This window comes from Schistocerca nitens, chromosome 4 (genome assembly GCF_023898315.1).
Source record: "Schistocerca nitens isolate TAMUIC-IGC-003100 chromosome 4, iqSchNite1.1, whole genome shotgun sequence".
Classification (NCBI taxonomy): Eukaryota; Metazoa; Arthropoda; class Insecta; order Orthoptera; family Acrididae; genus Schistocerca; species Schistocerca nitens.
Genome location: NC_064617.1, coordinates 675,018,332 through 675,031,787, shown reverse-complemented (window position 1 = coordinate 675,031,787; position 13,456 = coordinate 675,018,332).

The window sequence follows — 13,456 nt, the reverse complement described above, 5'->3', positions numbered from 1 at the left end:
AAGCGGTTAGCTGTCGCCTGCTGGGCCATAGACCTGGCCGCTTCCTTTCTGCCCCAGAAGTTTCCTTACCTGGCGCATCCTCGGCCGTTGGGTCGGCAGGATGTTCTCCATTCATACGCTCCGTTTAAACTTGAATTTTTTTTAATGGCCGCTGCCATTTTGAACAATGTCTTATTTCGCCACAAAATGACGACAGCCGAAATCTGTTTACAAGCTTTAATTTGCTGTTGAATCTTTAGTTACTTCGAAATAAATTTTATATGCGAATTATGGATAGAGCAACGGTTTTTTCCTCGTCAAAAGGTTCCGAATCTATCACATGATTTCATATTCATTAATTACTCTCGATAAATTCTTTGTTTCCGGCCTTTCGGGGCCGACCACGCAATCGTCACTGCACGTGGCACTCTTGGGAGGGTTCGTAACACGATGTGTTAAAGACAGCGAGACAGTATCCTGTCCGAAAGTAGAATTTAAATAAAAAAAAAATACCGCCGTGTCTGTAACCTGAGCCATTACTATTAAGATCAAAATTACGACCATATTTCAATTACTTGTGATTATATGCCTTCTGTGTTCACTGTTGTCACCTTACAAGTGTATTCATTAGAAAAAGCAATGTTTGATGTACTTTTGAGTTGGGGACGATCATGTATCAGTCAATGATAGTGTTCTAACATGTTGCAAAGTAATATTTATGATGATAAATTTACTGTGTTTGGCAGGTTTTGTTTCTCCATGCATCTGACAAAATGTTTCATTTTTCCTATGGAGACGCTGCTAAAAACGAAAAAACTACAAAGAACCATACTTGTCTAGCTTGAAGGGGGAAACCAGATAGCGCTATGGTTGGCCCGCTAGATGGCGCTGCCATAGGTCAAACGGATATCAACTGCGGTTTTTTAAATAGGAACTCCCATTTTTATTACATATTCGTGTAGTACGTAAAGAAATATGAATGCTTTAGTTGGACCACTTTTTTCGCTTTGTGATAGATGGCGCTGTAATAGTCACAAGCATATGGCTCACAATTTTAAACGAACAGTTGGTAACAGGTAGGTTTTTTAAATTAAAATACAGAACGTAGGTACGTTTGAACATTTTATTTCGGTTGTTCCAATGCGATACATGTACCTTTGTGAACTTATCATTTCTAAGAACGCATGCTGTTACAGCGTGATTACCTGTAAATACCACATTAATGCAATAAATGCTCAAAATGATGTACGTCAACCTCAATGCATTTGGCAATACGTGTAACGACATTCCTCTCAACAGCGAGTAGTTCGCCTTTGTAATGTTCGCACATGCATTGACAATGCGCTGGCGCATGTTGTCAGGCGTTGTCGGTGGATCACGATAGCAAATATCCTTCAGCCTTCCCCACAGAAAGAAATCCGGGGACGTCAGTTCCGGTGAACGTGCGGGCAATGGTATGGTGCTTCGACGACCAATTCACCCATCATGAAATATGCTATTCAATACCGCTTCAACCGCACGCGAGCTATGTGCCGGACATCCATCATGTTGGAAGAACATTGCCATTCTGTCATGCAGTGAAACATCTTGTAGTAACATCGGTAGAACATTACGTAGGAAATTAGCATACATTGCACCATTTAGATTGCCATCGATAAAATGGGGGCCAATTATCCTTCCTCCCATAATGCCGCACCATACATTAACCCACCAACCCCACTTGTCGCAGCCATCGTGGATTTTCCGTTGCCCAATAGTGGATATTATACCGTTTACGTTACCACTGTTGGTGAATGACGCTTCGTCGCTAAATAGAATGCGTGCAAAACATCTGTCATCGTCCCGTAATTTCTCTTGTGCCCAGTGGCAGAACTGTGCACGACGTTCAAACTCGTCGCTATGCAATTCCTGGTGCATAGAAATATGGTACGGGTGCAATCGATGTTGACGTAGCATTCTCAACACCGACGTTTTTGAGATTCCCGATTCTCGCGCGTCTGCTACTGATGTGCGGATTAGCCACCACAGCAGCTAAAACACCTACTTGGGCATCATCATTTGTTGCAGGTCGTGGTTGACGTTACCGAGCAGCATATACATCACACGCCCATTGGGCATTTTGATCACAATAGCCATACATCAACACGATATCGACCTTTTCCGCAATTGGTAAACGAACCATGTATCACGAAGCAAATACCGTCCGCACTGGCGCAATGTTACGTGATACCACATACTTATACGTTTGTGACTATTACAGCGCCATTTATCACAAAGCGATATAAGTGGTCCAACTAAAACATTCATATTTCTTTACGTACTACACGAATATGTAATAAAAAATGGGGGTTCATATTTAAAAAAAAAACGCAGTTGATATCCGTTTGACCTATGGCAGCTCCAACTAGCGGGCCAAAAATAGCGCCATCTGGTTTCCCCCTTCAAGCTAGACGAGTTTCGTTCTTTGTAGTTTTTTCGTTTGATGCTTATTTCGCGAGATATTTGGCCCGGTCACTATCAATGGACCACCCTGTATACTTTTCATTCTACCGCTTATTAACATGAAGGTAGGAGTATACAATGCACATCATTTTTCTACGTAATCTCCCTCCTCCTCAATGCATTTGGCCCAACGGTCAACAACGAGCTTACGTATTCCTCCCTGCACTGCACTTCGCACGTCCTCATCTGAGGCAAATCTGTGACCACGCAAAGCATGCTTGAGTGGCCCAAACAAGTGAAAGTTACTTGGAGTAAGGTTTGGGCTGTAGGGAGGGTGTTCCAATACCTCATATTTCGTCTTGTTGATGGTTTCAGTAGTGTGACGGGCCGTGTGTTGCCGTGCATTGTCGTGCAACAACAACACCTTCTTCGACAGCAAACCTCGGCGTTTGGTGCGAATTGCTGGCTTCAGCTTCTTTACCAACAATTCGTTCCCTTTCCGATGAACTCTGCCAGTATGGGTCCCTGTCACGGTGAACATAACCTTTCCTGCGGATGGCCCCGTCTTGAATTTTTTCCTCTTCGGCGATCCAGGATGTTTCCACTGCATACTCTGGCGCTTTGACTCAGGCTCGTAGTGATGACCCCATGTTTCATCTCCGCTGGCAGTTCTGCTCAAAAATGCATGACCTTCGTTGTGGAGGCGAGTGAGTAAGCGTAGACAGACCCTAACACTGCTGAGCTTATGGTCGTCGGTAAGCGTTCTTGGTACCCACCAGGCACAGACCGCATGGAAACCGAGCTCGTTGTGGATGATGTGATGGGTGGAGCCATGACTGATGTTCAGAGCGGATGCTACCTCATCGATTGTGAGGTTGATGGCCGGCCCGCTCCCTCTTCATGCGTTACACTTGTCCGACCACTTTTAAACTTCTCGATCCACAAAAACACACTTTTACATGATAGTGCACTTAACCCATATTGCGATGATAGTCTGCGATGAACGTCTACCGCTCTGACACCCTCCAACCACAGGAATTGGATCACCGGCCGGTGTTCCTCTTTGGTGCCCACTTCTAATGGAGCTGCCATGCTATATCTGCAACAGGAGGAAGAACAAGGCGGAAATAAGATCAAAATTTCACAGCATTACCACAACTGCAGTATAACAGTGACATGTGCGAGGACAAAAGACATTGTGCGCAATGTTACAAACGTTATGGCAAAAGTGTAGATAATTTTCGTCTTGCCCTCATTTATATATAAACTTTGCTGTCATCAATCGTTTCTCCTTTATCGACTGTTTTGCTCAATTTTGTTGTGAAGTACAGTTTTCTATTTATGTCTGACACAGTGTTCTAATTCTATTTCACGAACAAATCACACAAAAAATTCAAACCAAACGTTTGTGCTAACGGGTATTTTTCATAAACAATTCGAATACTTTTTAGAAAAGAAAACATAATTGTATTTCCCAGGTTTAACGCCTCGACAGGGACATCGCAGATCACCAAATACTGAAGTAGAACCTTTTTGTAAACAACTCATTTATAACAAGATGAGTAGAAAAAGAGGAAAAGGATATCTAACAAATTGTTCTGAAATTCTTTCTAAGACATGGTTCATAATTATTTTGGTTCATTTTGCACACCAAATTTCGCACTCCACTCAGATCTAAGATATGTATTCAGGAAAGCTAGAGAACCATACTTCTTAATACTACTTCAAACATGTAAAGACAAAACTAATTAATGGAACATGAAAAGCTCCAGAAGTACACAGATTACAATACTCGTGCTCGTTAGCATAGCTGTGGTACATACCATACGACCAAGCGAAGACATGAATGCAAGTTACCAATTAATTTAAGGCTTTGTCACCGCTACGACTGAAAGAACCAGTTTCGGTACTTCGACCGTCAGACAATTAGGAAATGCCTTCTCACACAGTTTAGGTGGATGTTACACAAAACTAGCAGTACCGTATGAAACGAAGCGCATGTACGCAGTGCGAACTTGAGCCAAAATAAATCATTACATGCAAATGAAATTGTATTTCAACCGTAGCGGATGCAGTTGAACTCCATGACTGCCCCTTAGTAGTGTGCAGAATAATAACCGCTACCAGTCATAAGGCAAGATTTTATTTAACACACAATTAGTTCCTCGCTTGTGCTCATTTTCAGGTGGTTTACATTAACTTACGTTTTTCCACACTCAGTGCTGGAGTTCACTGTATAAATAAAAAGCAAATAATGTGATGACGACCAAATAAACGAAATTGAAATAACTGGAAGTGGCTAAGCGACGTGTACTTACATATATTTTCACATTATATTTATCAAATTTTTTACAAACATATTTCGATCTTTCACACGTTAGCTGTATATTAGTCACCATGGTAATTACTGGAACTTCCATATTATGGCTTTGTTTACATTGGAAAAGTTACTAACATCTATAGTGTCAAAGGCGCAATATGGAAGTTGTAATTACCATGGTGAAAAATACACAGTTAACGTGTGATAAATCGAAATACGTTTGTAAAAAATGTGGTAAATGTAACGCGAACGTGATATGGATATTATGTGAGTCCACTAATATTTTCAACATAACTCGCTTAATCACTTCCTATTGTTCCAGCTGTGTCTGTTTAGTGAGCATCACATTATTTGCTTTTTATTTAAAAAGTGAACTCCAACACTGATTGTGGAAACATGTAAATGAATGTAAAGCACATGAAGATGGGCACAAGCCCGAAACCGGTCGGGTGTTAATAAGATCTCCTTGTATTGTGAGTGGTAGTAGTTATTACTGCAAAGCCTTTAATAATAATATTTCTTAGAACAGAAACGCGCTGTCATGTGGATCGATGTTTAACAGATTTTTTAATAGACTTACGTAATCTGATCTCTACTTTTCACATGAATGTGTCTGTGTTATTGTTCTAGCCTCAGAAACTGATTACACAAATTAGAAATCAAATATATCTCACTGTAAACGTAGGTAACAATCTGAAAAATTGCAATCATGAAGTATCTACTTTTATTTTTCCCATAATGTTGCATGATAATGGATGTCTCCAGCCTTTCTACTTTTCTTAATTTTAGTTAACTTTGTGTCTTGCATTCCAGGAAATTTTATAATAAATATCACTTTTACTAGACAATACTATTGCTAAATTTTAATGTTATGGAGCATGAAAAATTGCAGAATATCCGAATGAATGCAATATTTCATGTGTCCCACTTTTATACCGGTATCGCAGCGGCGCAGCACTGTTTCCACATCATCCAATATGACGTATTCCCTTATTTGAATAAGAAATCGTGAACTTCCGCGTGACAGCAGCAATCGATTTCATGTTCAACACAGATAAATTCTAAATTCTAAGAATTATAATTACTCATAACTAGTCATCGGATTTTGAAGAGGGAAATGCCATTGAATTCATCTCTTTTACAACTACGACAAGCGGGAGAAATTACTATACTTTCATTTGTTATAGCTAAGTTGCTACCGACAGCTCTGTAATTAATGTAACTATGAAAAGAGACTATATCACGCCCTGGCAAGAACAGTGACACAACTCAAAAATGCACTACTTCAGATAAATCGACTAAAGGAATTCTATGAAGTTTATATTGAAATAGTAGTAGCGTCTTTTAAATTCTAAGTAGTTCTTTTGCCAGTAAAGTCCATTATAGTCTTTACAGCGCTAATACAGTTCTGTTCTCGTCGATTGTGAGGTGCTGAATTGTCTCACATTTCTTTATTTTCTGAAACCTTTTTTGTTTTTATTATAATCATTCGTGTAATACTTTTGCCATTTTTCCACGCCCAAACGATATATTTTTTTTACTTTCTGTAATATAATACGACATTCAAACATCCACCAGATAAAATTAAAACTTAAGTGAAAATAAAAAATGGAAAAGAGATGGAAACTATTTTATTAGAAAAATAACGCAAAACTCTAATTTATGAAAATTCATAGAATTTAGTAAGAAACATCAATTAGGTAAAATTTAACCCTTTCAGATCCACTGAATACAATTGCATACATTGATATTTAATGTGTAAAGGTTGCAAAAGAAATATTTTTCCTCAATGGAAACTTTGTGTACAAAATTTCTGCTGTGTGTGTGTGTGTGTGTGTGTGTGTGTGTGTGTGTGTGTGTGTGTGTGTGTGTGTGTGTGCGTGCGTGCGTGCGTGCGTGCGTGCGTGTGTGTGTTTGCACTGACGTCTGAACATTCATCACGCTTTTACATGGGAAAAAGTGGACATAGTCATTTGAATGATAACTGAGACCTCTGATTTATTTTAAGCGCTTATACGAGTATCTTTCGTAGTGTGTTTTTACATCGGTCAGCTATGAACTAAATATTATGACACAAACTTTGCACTATGTCCTATCCTCAATGGTTGGATCTGGACCCAACCAGCCCTTATAGTCTGCAGTTCTGACGATTTTTACTATATCTTTCTTGTTCCGGAGTTGAAGATCCTGCTTCAGTATCATAAATACAGGAAAGTACCACTTACAACGCTTCTATCGCGATCTGGAACTGGCCACTTCCAGTCCCTTAGAAGCAATTTATCCCTGTGGGACACTGTGTTCCCAAACCATTTCTTTGTTGTCAACCTCAGGTCAGTGGCGTAGCCATTCTGATTAGGTAATATAACATATGTTACAAGTAAATTTAGTCGAAAGAAAAAGAATAATTTGCATATCAAAACATAATGTCTTTCTTATGCAGTATTTATTTTTAACAGATATTCACGTCGCATTTAGCCCATATAGCTGGATTGTACATCTTCCAACGATGTTACAAATCCCTAAACGTATGGTCGATACAAAGCGTCTGGTAATGCTGGAGCATTTCGAAACAATGACTCAGAGCAGTCTGTTACGCACGTCAAAAGGTTTACATTTTAAAGGAAATGCTGAATTACGACACTACTAAACACAAAAGAAAAAGAAAAATGTATAAAATTTATCATAATTATCCAAAATAAAGGGGCGTTATGAAGCTGTGACTGTTTACGTTGCCTTGACAACCAGAAATGAAGAGCGGAGTTACAGATATGATGTGACCATCCAGATTTATGTATCCATTGTACCCTGCATCTGTGGACTGGGGATAGCGACTTTGATTCTCATCAAAACGACTTCAGTCCCGGCTACGAATCCCAACGCTGCTTAAATTTTGATTGATAATCAGCATTGGCGGCCGAAGACTTCCGGCGTTCTGCCAACGGCCTTGTCAAAGAGGGAGGAGGAGCGGACAGAGATTCAGGGAACTCTCTTGTCCTATGGGTGGGAAAAGGCCGAAGAATCAGCAATGATCAACGGCATGAGGATGCAGAAGGCAACAGAAACCACTACATTAAAGACACGTAACGTGTATCCACAGGATTTGTGGCCTGTAATTGAAGAAGTGTCATGATGAATTCTCCATTGGCAAAAGATTCCGGATTAGTCAAAAAAAATTCAAATGTGTGTGAAATCTTATGGGACTTAACTGCTAAGGTCATCAGTCCCTAAGCTTACACATTACTTAACCTAAATTATCCTAAGGACAAACACACACACCCATGCCCGAGGGAGGTCTCGAACCTCCGCCGGGACCACCCGCTCAGTCCATGACTGCAGCGCCTGAGACCGCTCGGCTAATCCCGCCCGGCCCGGATTAGTCCCCCATTCGTATCTCCAGGAGGGGACTACCAAGGGGGAGGTTATCATGAGAAAAAGACTGAATAATCAACGAAAGGATAACGTTTTATGAGGTGGGGCGTGGAATGTCAGAAACTTGAATGTGGTAGGGAAGCTAGAAAATCTGAAAATGGAAATGCAAAGGCTCAATCTAGATATGATAGGGGTCAGTCTAGATATGTTAGGGGTCAGTAAAGTAAGTGGCAAGAAGACAAGGATTACTCGTCAGATGAGTATAGGGTAATATCAACAGCAGCAGAAAATGGTATAAAGGGAATAGGAGCCGGTATGAATAGGCAGATAGGGCAGAGGTGTGTTGCTGACAATGAGAACAGTTCAATGACAAGGTTGTTCTTGTCAGAATCGACAGCAAACCAACACCGACAACGATAGTTCAGGTTTACATGCCGACGTCGAAAACTGAAGATGAAGATTTAGAGAAAGTGTATGAGGATATTGAAAGCGTAATACAGTATGTAAAGGGGGATGAAAATCAAACACTCATGGGGGACTGGGATGCAGTGGTAGGGGAAGGAGTAGAAGAAAAAGTTACAGAAGAATATGGGCTTGGGACAAGGAATGAGAGAGGAGAGAGACTAATTGAGTTCTGTAACAAGTTTCAGCTAGTAATAGCGAAACTCTGTTCAAGAATCACAAGAGGAGGAGGTATACTTGGAAATGCCAGGTGATACGGAAAGATTTCAGTCACATTACATCATGGTGAGGCAGATATTCCGAAATCAGATACTGGATTGTAAGGTGTAAGGAGCAGAAAATTCAGTAGTGATGAAGAGTAGGCTGAAGTTTAAGACATTAGGCAGGAAGAACCAATACGCAAAGAAGTTGGATACGGAACTACTAAGGTATGACGAGATACGCTTGAAGTTCTCTAAGGCTATAGATACAGCAATAAGGAATAGCTCAATTGGCAGTACAGTTGAAGAGGAATGGACATCTCTAAAATGGGTCATCACAGAATTTGGGAAGGAAAACATAGGAGCAAAGAAGGTAACTGCTAAGAAACCATGGGTAACAGAAGAAATACTTCAATCAATCGATGGAAGGCGGAAGTACAAAAATGTTCCGGGAAACTCAGGAACACAAAAATACAGGTCGCTGAGGAATGAAATAAATAAGAAGTGCAGGCAAGCTAAGACGAAATGGCTGTAGGAAAAACGTGAAGACACCGAGGAAGAAATGATTGTCGGAAGGACAGACTCAGCATACTGGAAAGTCAAAACAACCTTCGGTGATATTAAAAGCAAGGGTGATAACATTAAGAGTGCAACGGGCATTCCACCGTTAAATGCAAAGGAGAGAGCGGATACGTGGAAAGAACACACTGAAAGCGTCTATGAGGGGGAAGATTTGTCTGATGTGATAGAAGAAGAAACAGGATTCGATTTAGAAGAGATAGGGGATCCAGTATTAGAATCAGAATTTAAAACAGGTTTTTGAGGACTTAAGATCAAATAAGGCAGAAGGGATAGATAATATTCCATCAGAATTTCTAAAATCATTGGGGGAAGTGGCAACAAAAAAATGGTTCAAATGGCTCTGAGCACTATGGGACGTAACATCGGTGGTCATCAGTCCCCTAGAACTTAGAACTACTTAAACCTAACTAACCTAAGGACATCACACACATCCATGCCCGAGGCAGGATTCGAATCTGCGACCGTAGCAGTCGCGCGGTTACGGACTGAGCGCCTAGAACCGCTAGACCACCGCGGCCGGCAAGTGGTAACAAAACGACTATTCACGTTAGTGTGTAATGTATGAGTCTAGCGACATACCATCTGACTTTCGGAAAAGCATCATCCACACAATTCCGAAGACGGCAAGAGCTGACAAGTGCGAGAATTCTCGCACAAAGAGCTTAACAGGTCATGCATCCAAGTTTCTTACAAGACTAATATACAGAAGTATGGAAAAGAAAATTGAGGATGCGCTAGATGACGATCAATCGGCCACGAGAGAGGCAATTCTGGTGTCGCGGTTGATAATGGAAGCAAGACTAAAGAAAAATCAAGACACGTTCATAGACAGAATTTGTCGACCTGGAAGAAGTGTTCGACAATGCAAAATGGTGCAAGTTGTTCGAAATTCTGAAAAAAGTAGGGGCAAGCTGTAGGGAGAGACGGGTCATATACAATGTTTACAACAGCCAAGAGGGAATAATAAGAGTGGACAAGCAAGAACGAAGTGCTCGTATTAAGAAGGGTGTAAGACAAGGATGTAGCTTTTCGCCCCTACTCTTCAATCTGTACATCGAGGAAGCAATGATGGAAATAAAAGGAAGATACAGGAGTGGAATTAAAATTCAAGGTAAAAGGATATCAATTATACGATTCGCTGATGACATTGTTATCTTGTGTGAAAGGAAGAAGAATTACATGATCTGCTGAACGGTATGAACAATCTAATAAGTACAGAGTATGGACTAAGAGTAAATCAAAGGAAGACGAAGGTAATGAGAAGTAACAGAAATGAGAACAGCGAGAAACTTAACATCAGGATTGATGGTCACGAAGTAGATGAAGTTAATGAATTCTACTACCTAGGCAGTAAAATAACCAATGGCGGGCGGAGCAAGGAGGACATCAAACGTAGACTAGCAGTCGCAAAAAGGGCATTCCTGGGCAAGAGAAGTCTACTAATATCACATGGCCTTAATTTGAGGAAGAAATTTCTGAGAATGTACGTCTGGAATACAGCATCGTACAGTATTGAAACGTGGACTGCGGAAAAACCTGAACAGAAGAGAATCGAAGCATTTGAGATGTGGTGCTACAGACGAATGTTGAAAATTAGGTGGACTGGTAAAATAAGGAATGAGGAGGTTCTACGCAGAATCGGAGAGGAAAGGAACATGTGCAAAATACTGACAAGGAGAAGGGACAGGATGATAGGACATCTGTTAAGACATAAGGGAATGACTTCCATGGCACTCGAGGGAGCTGTAGAGGGCAAAAACTGTAGAGGAAGACAGAAATTGGAATACGTCCAGCAAATAATTGAGGACGTAGCTTGCAAGTGCTACTCTGAGATGAAGAGGTTACGACAGGAGAGGAATTCGTGGCGGACCGCATCGAACCAGTCAGAAGACTGATGACCAATAAAAAAGTATGTCTAAATCGCTTAAAGCTGTTGCCAATAAGTTTCCTGACCCATCCTTGTCCAGACGGAACGGATGCTCTTTCTGTAGTAACCACACATTGACATGGTTTTAAACCCCAGTCTTCCTTCGTTCTTGACAAGCCGATGTACATCCTGTACATACAGAGTAGTTAAGCCGAACACCAGTCAGAATAAATCTCTGCTGTGACAACCACCCTAACACTGTGAAGACCTCAACTTCAGTGGCGGACGCAGGACTTTTTTCCGGGGGGGGGGGGGGGGGGGGCAGGAGATCTGAAAAATTAGTAAAATGTATTAATCGAGACTAAAGTAATATATTCATAAACATTATAATGGCTTTACTACACAAACAATGACGAAACGTCACTTACAGAAGAGAGCGACGAGGCTTCTTACACATTTCATTCAGTACTTTATCAGTTTTAATTTCTATATTTTTGTGGTGATACAGCTGGGCCAGTCCGCTTAACCTGTCTACTCCCATTGTGATCCTTTAAGTAAGCCCTCAAATACCACAATGTTGAGAACGAACGGTCTGGTGTTTCTGCACTTACTAGCAATGTACAGAAAAGTTTCAGCGCCTAATGACTTTGGGGGGAAAATAGTTTAGTTACACCTTTTTAAAGACGTAATTAAATCCGTGGGCATACTGGAAGATATACCTCGAGCGTGTGTTGCGAGTAGATATAAATAGTTGCTTTCAGTTTGTCTATTCGCCTGCTTAGCTAACACGTCTTTTTCTGCAGTTATAGGTCTTGTTAGAGTAGTTTAATGGTATAAAATTATTACGTCTAACTTCTAAAACGTCAGTTGTTATAAGGTATGGAAATCTACCATTGGGGCACATACTCTGGAATACTCTTGAGTAAATTTCCACATACACTTTAACGTGGACACTGATCAGCCAGAACTTTATGACCCTCTACCTAACGTCGACAAAAACCCAGCCAGGAAATAGCAGTGTCACCTGGCGAGGAATTACTGCTTGGCAGACACACCTACAGTACATGTAGTATCAGTGAGCGTGCTTTCCTTGTGTAGAATGTGGAAGGCGTGTGATGTTTAGCCGAGGGCAGATTTGTAATGGCCCGTTCGCTCGGCATGAGTATTTCGGAAACTGCACAACCTGTCGGGTGTTTGAGGACTGCTGTGGTGAGTGTCATCAACACGTGACGAAACCAAGGTAAATCCACATTCAGAAGTCATGGGATTGAACTGCCACACCCGATTACAAATGTCGAACATAGTAGGCTAGACAGACTTATAAAACAGGACAGCTGGAGAAACGTGATGGAGCTAACATTACACTTGGAACTTTGTGGTAAGTTGCTATGGGACCAAACTGCTGAGGTCATCAGTCCCTACGTTTACACACTACTTAAGCTAAGAATAACACGTATACCCGCGCCGCGCGAATCGTGGCTACACCGCGCTGCCATTAGACTTAAATGCTGGGCAGGGCACAAGCGTGTCTGAACACACAGTGCACCGAACACTCATAACGATGAGCCTCTGCTGCTGACGAACCGTGCATGTGCCGGTGTTCACACAACATCGTCAGCTACTGTGGGAGTAGGCACTTGACCATCGTCACTAGATACTGGTGCAGTGGCCGAGCTTTGCATGGTCTGATGAATGCTGACACCTTCTTCATCATGTCGATGGGAGGGCACAAATCCGTCGTCTTCCAGCGGAACAGCTCCTTGACACCTGTGCTGCAGGATGGAGACAAGGTGGCAGCGGCTGCATTATGCTCTGGAGAACGTTCACGTGGGCATCCATGGGTCCAGTGCAGCTCGTGCAAGGCACACAGGTGGTCAAGCAGTTCATACACTGGTTATGGAACATGTACACCCCTTCGTAACGATCATTTTTCACAACAGCAGTGGTATTTTTCACCAACATAATGAGCAATATCACAGTGCCAGGATTGTGATGGGGTGGCTCGAGGAACACAGTGGCGTGTTGCAGTTGATGTGCTGGCTCCCCAACTCATCAAGTGTGAAACCAATCGAATACATCTCGGATGTGATTGAATGTAGCATCATAACTTTCTTTTACATTGCAGACTTTTTTGCAGTATTGTGACATCATACAGGGTTTTTCGTAATTAACCTTAACAGTCGATGTAAACATCGCACTTTTCCGCACTGTTAATACATTTTATAGAATTCTAGA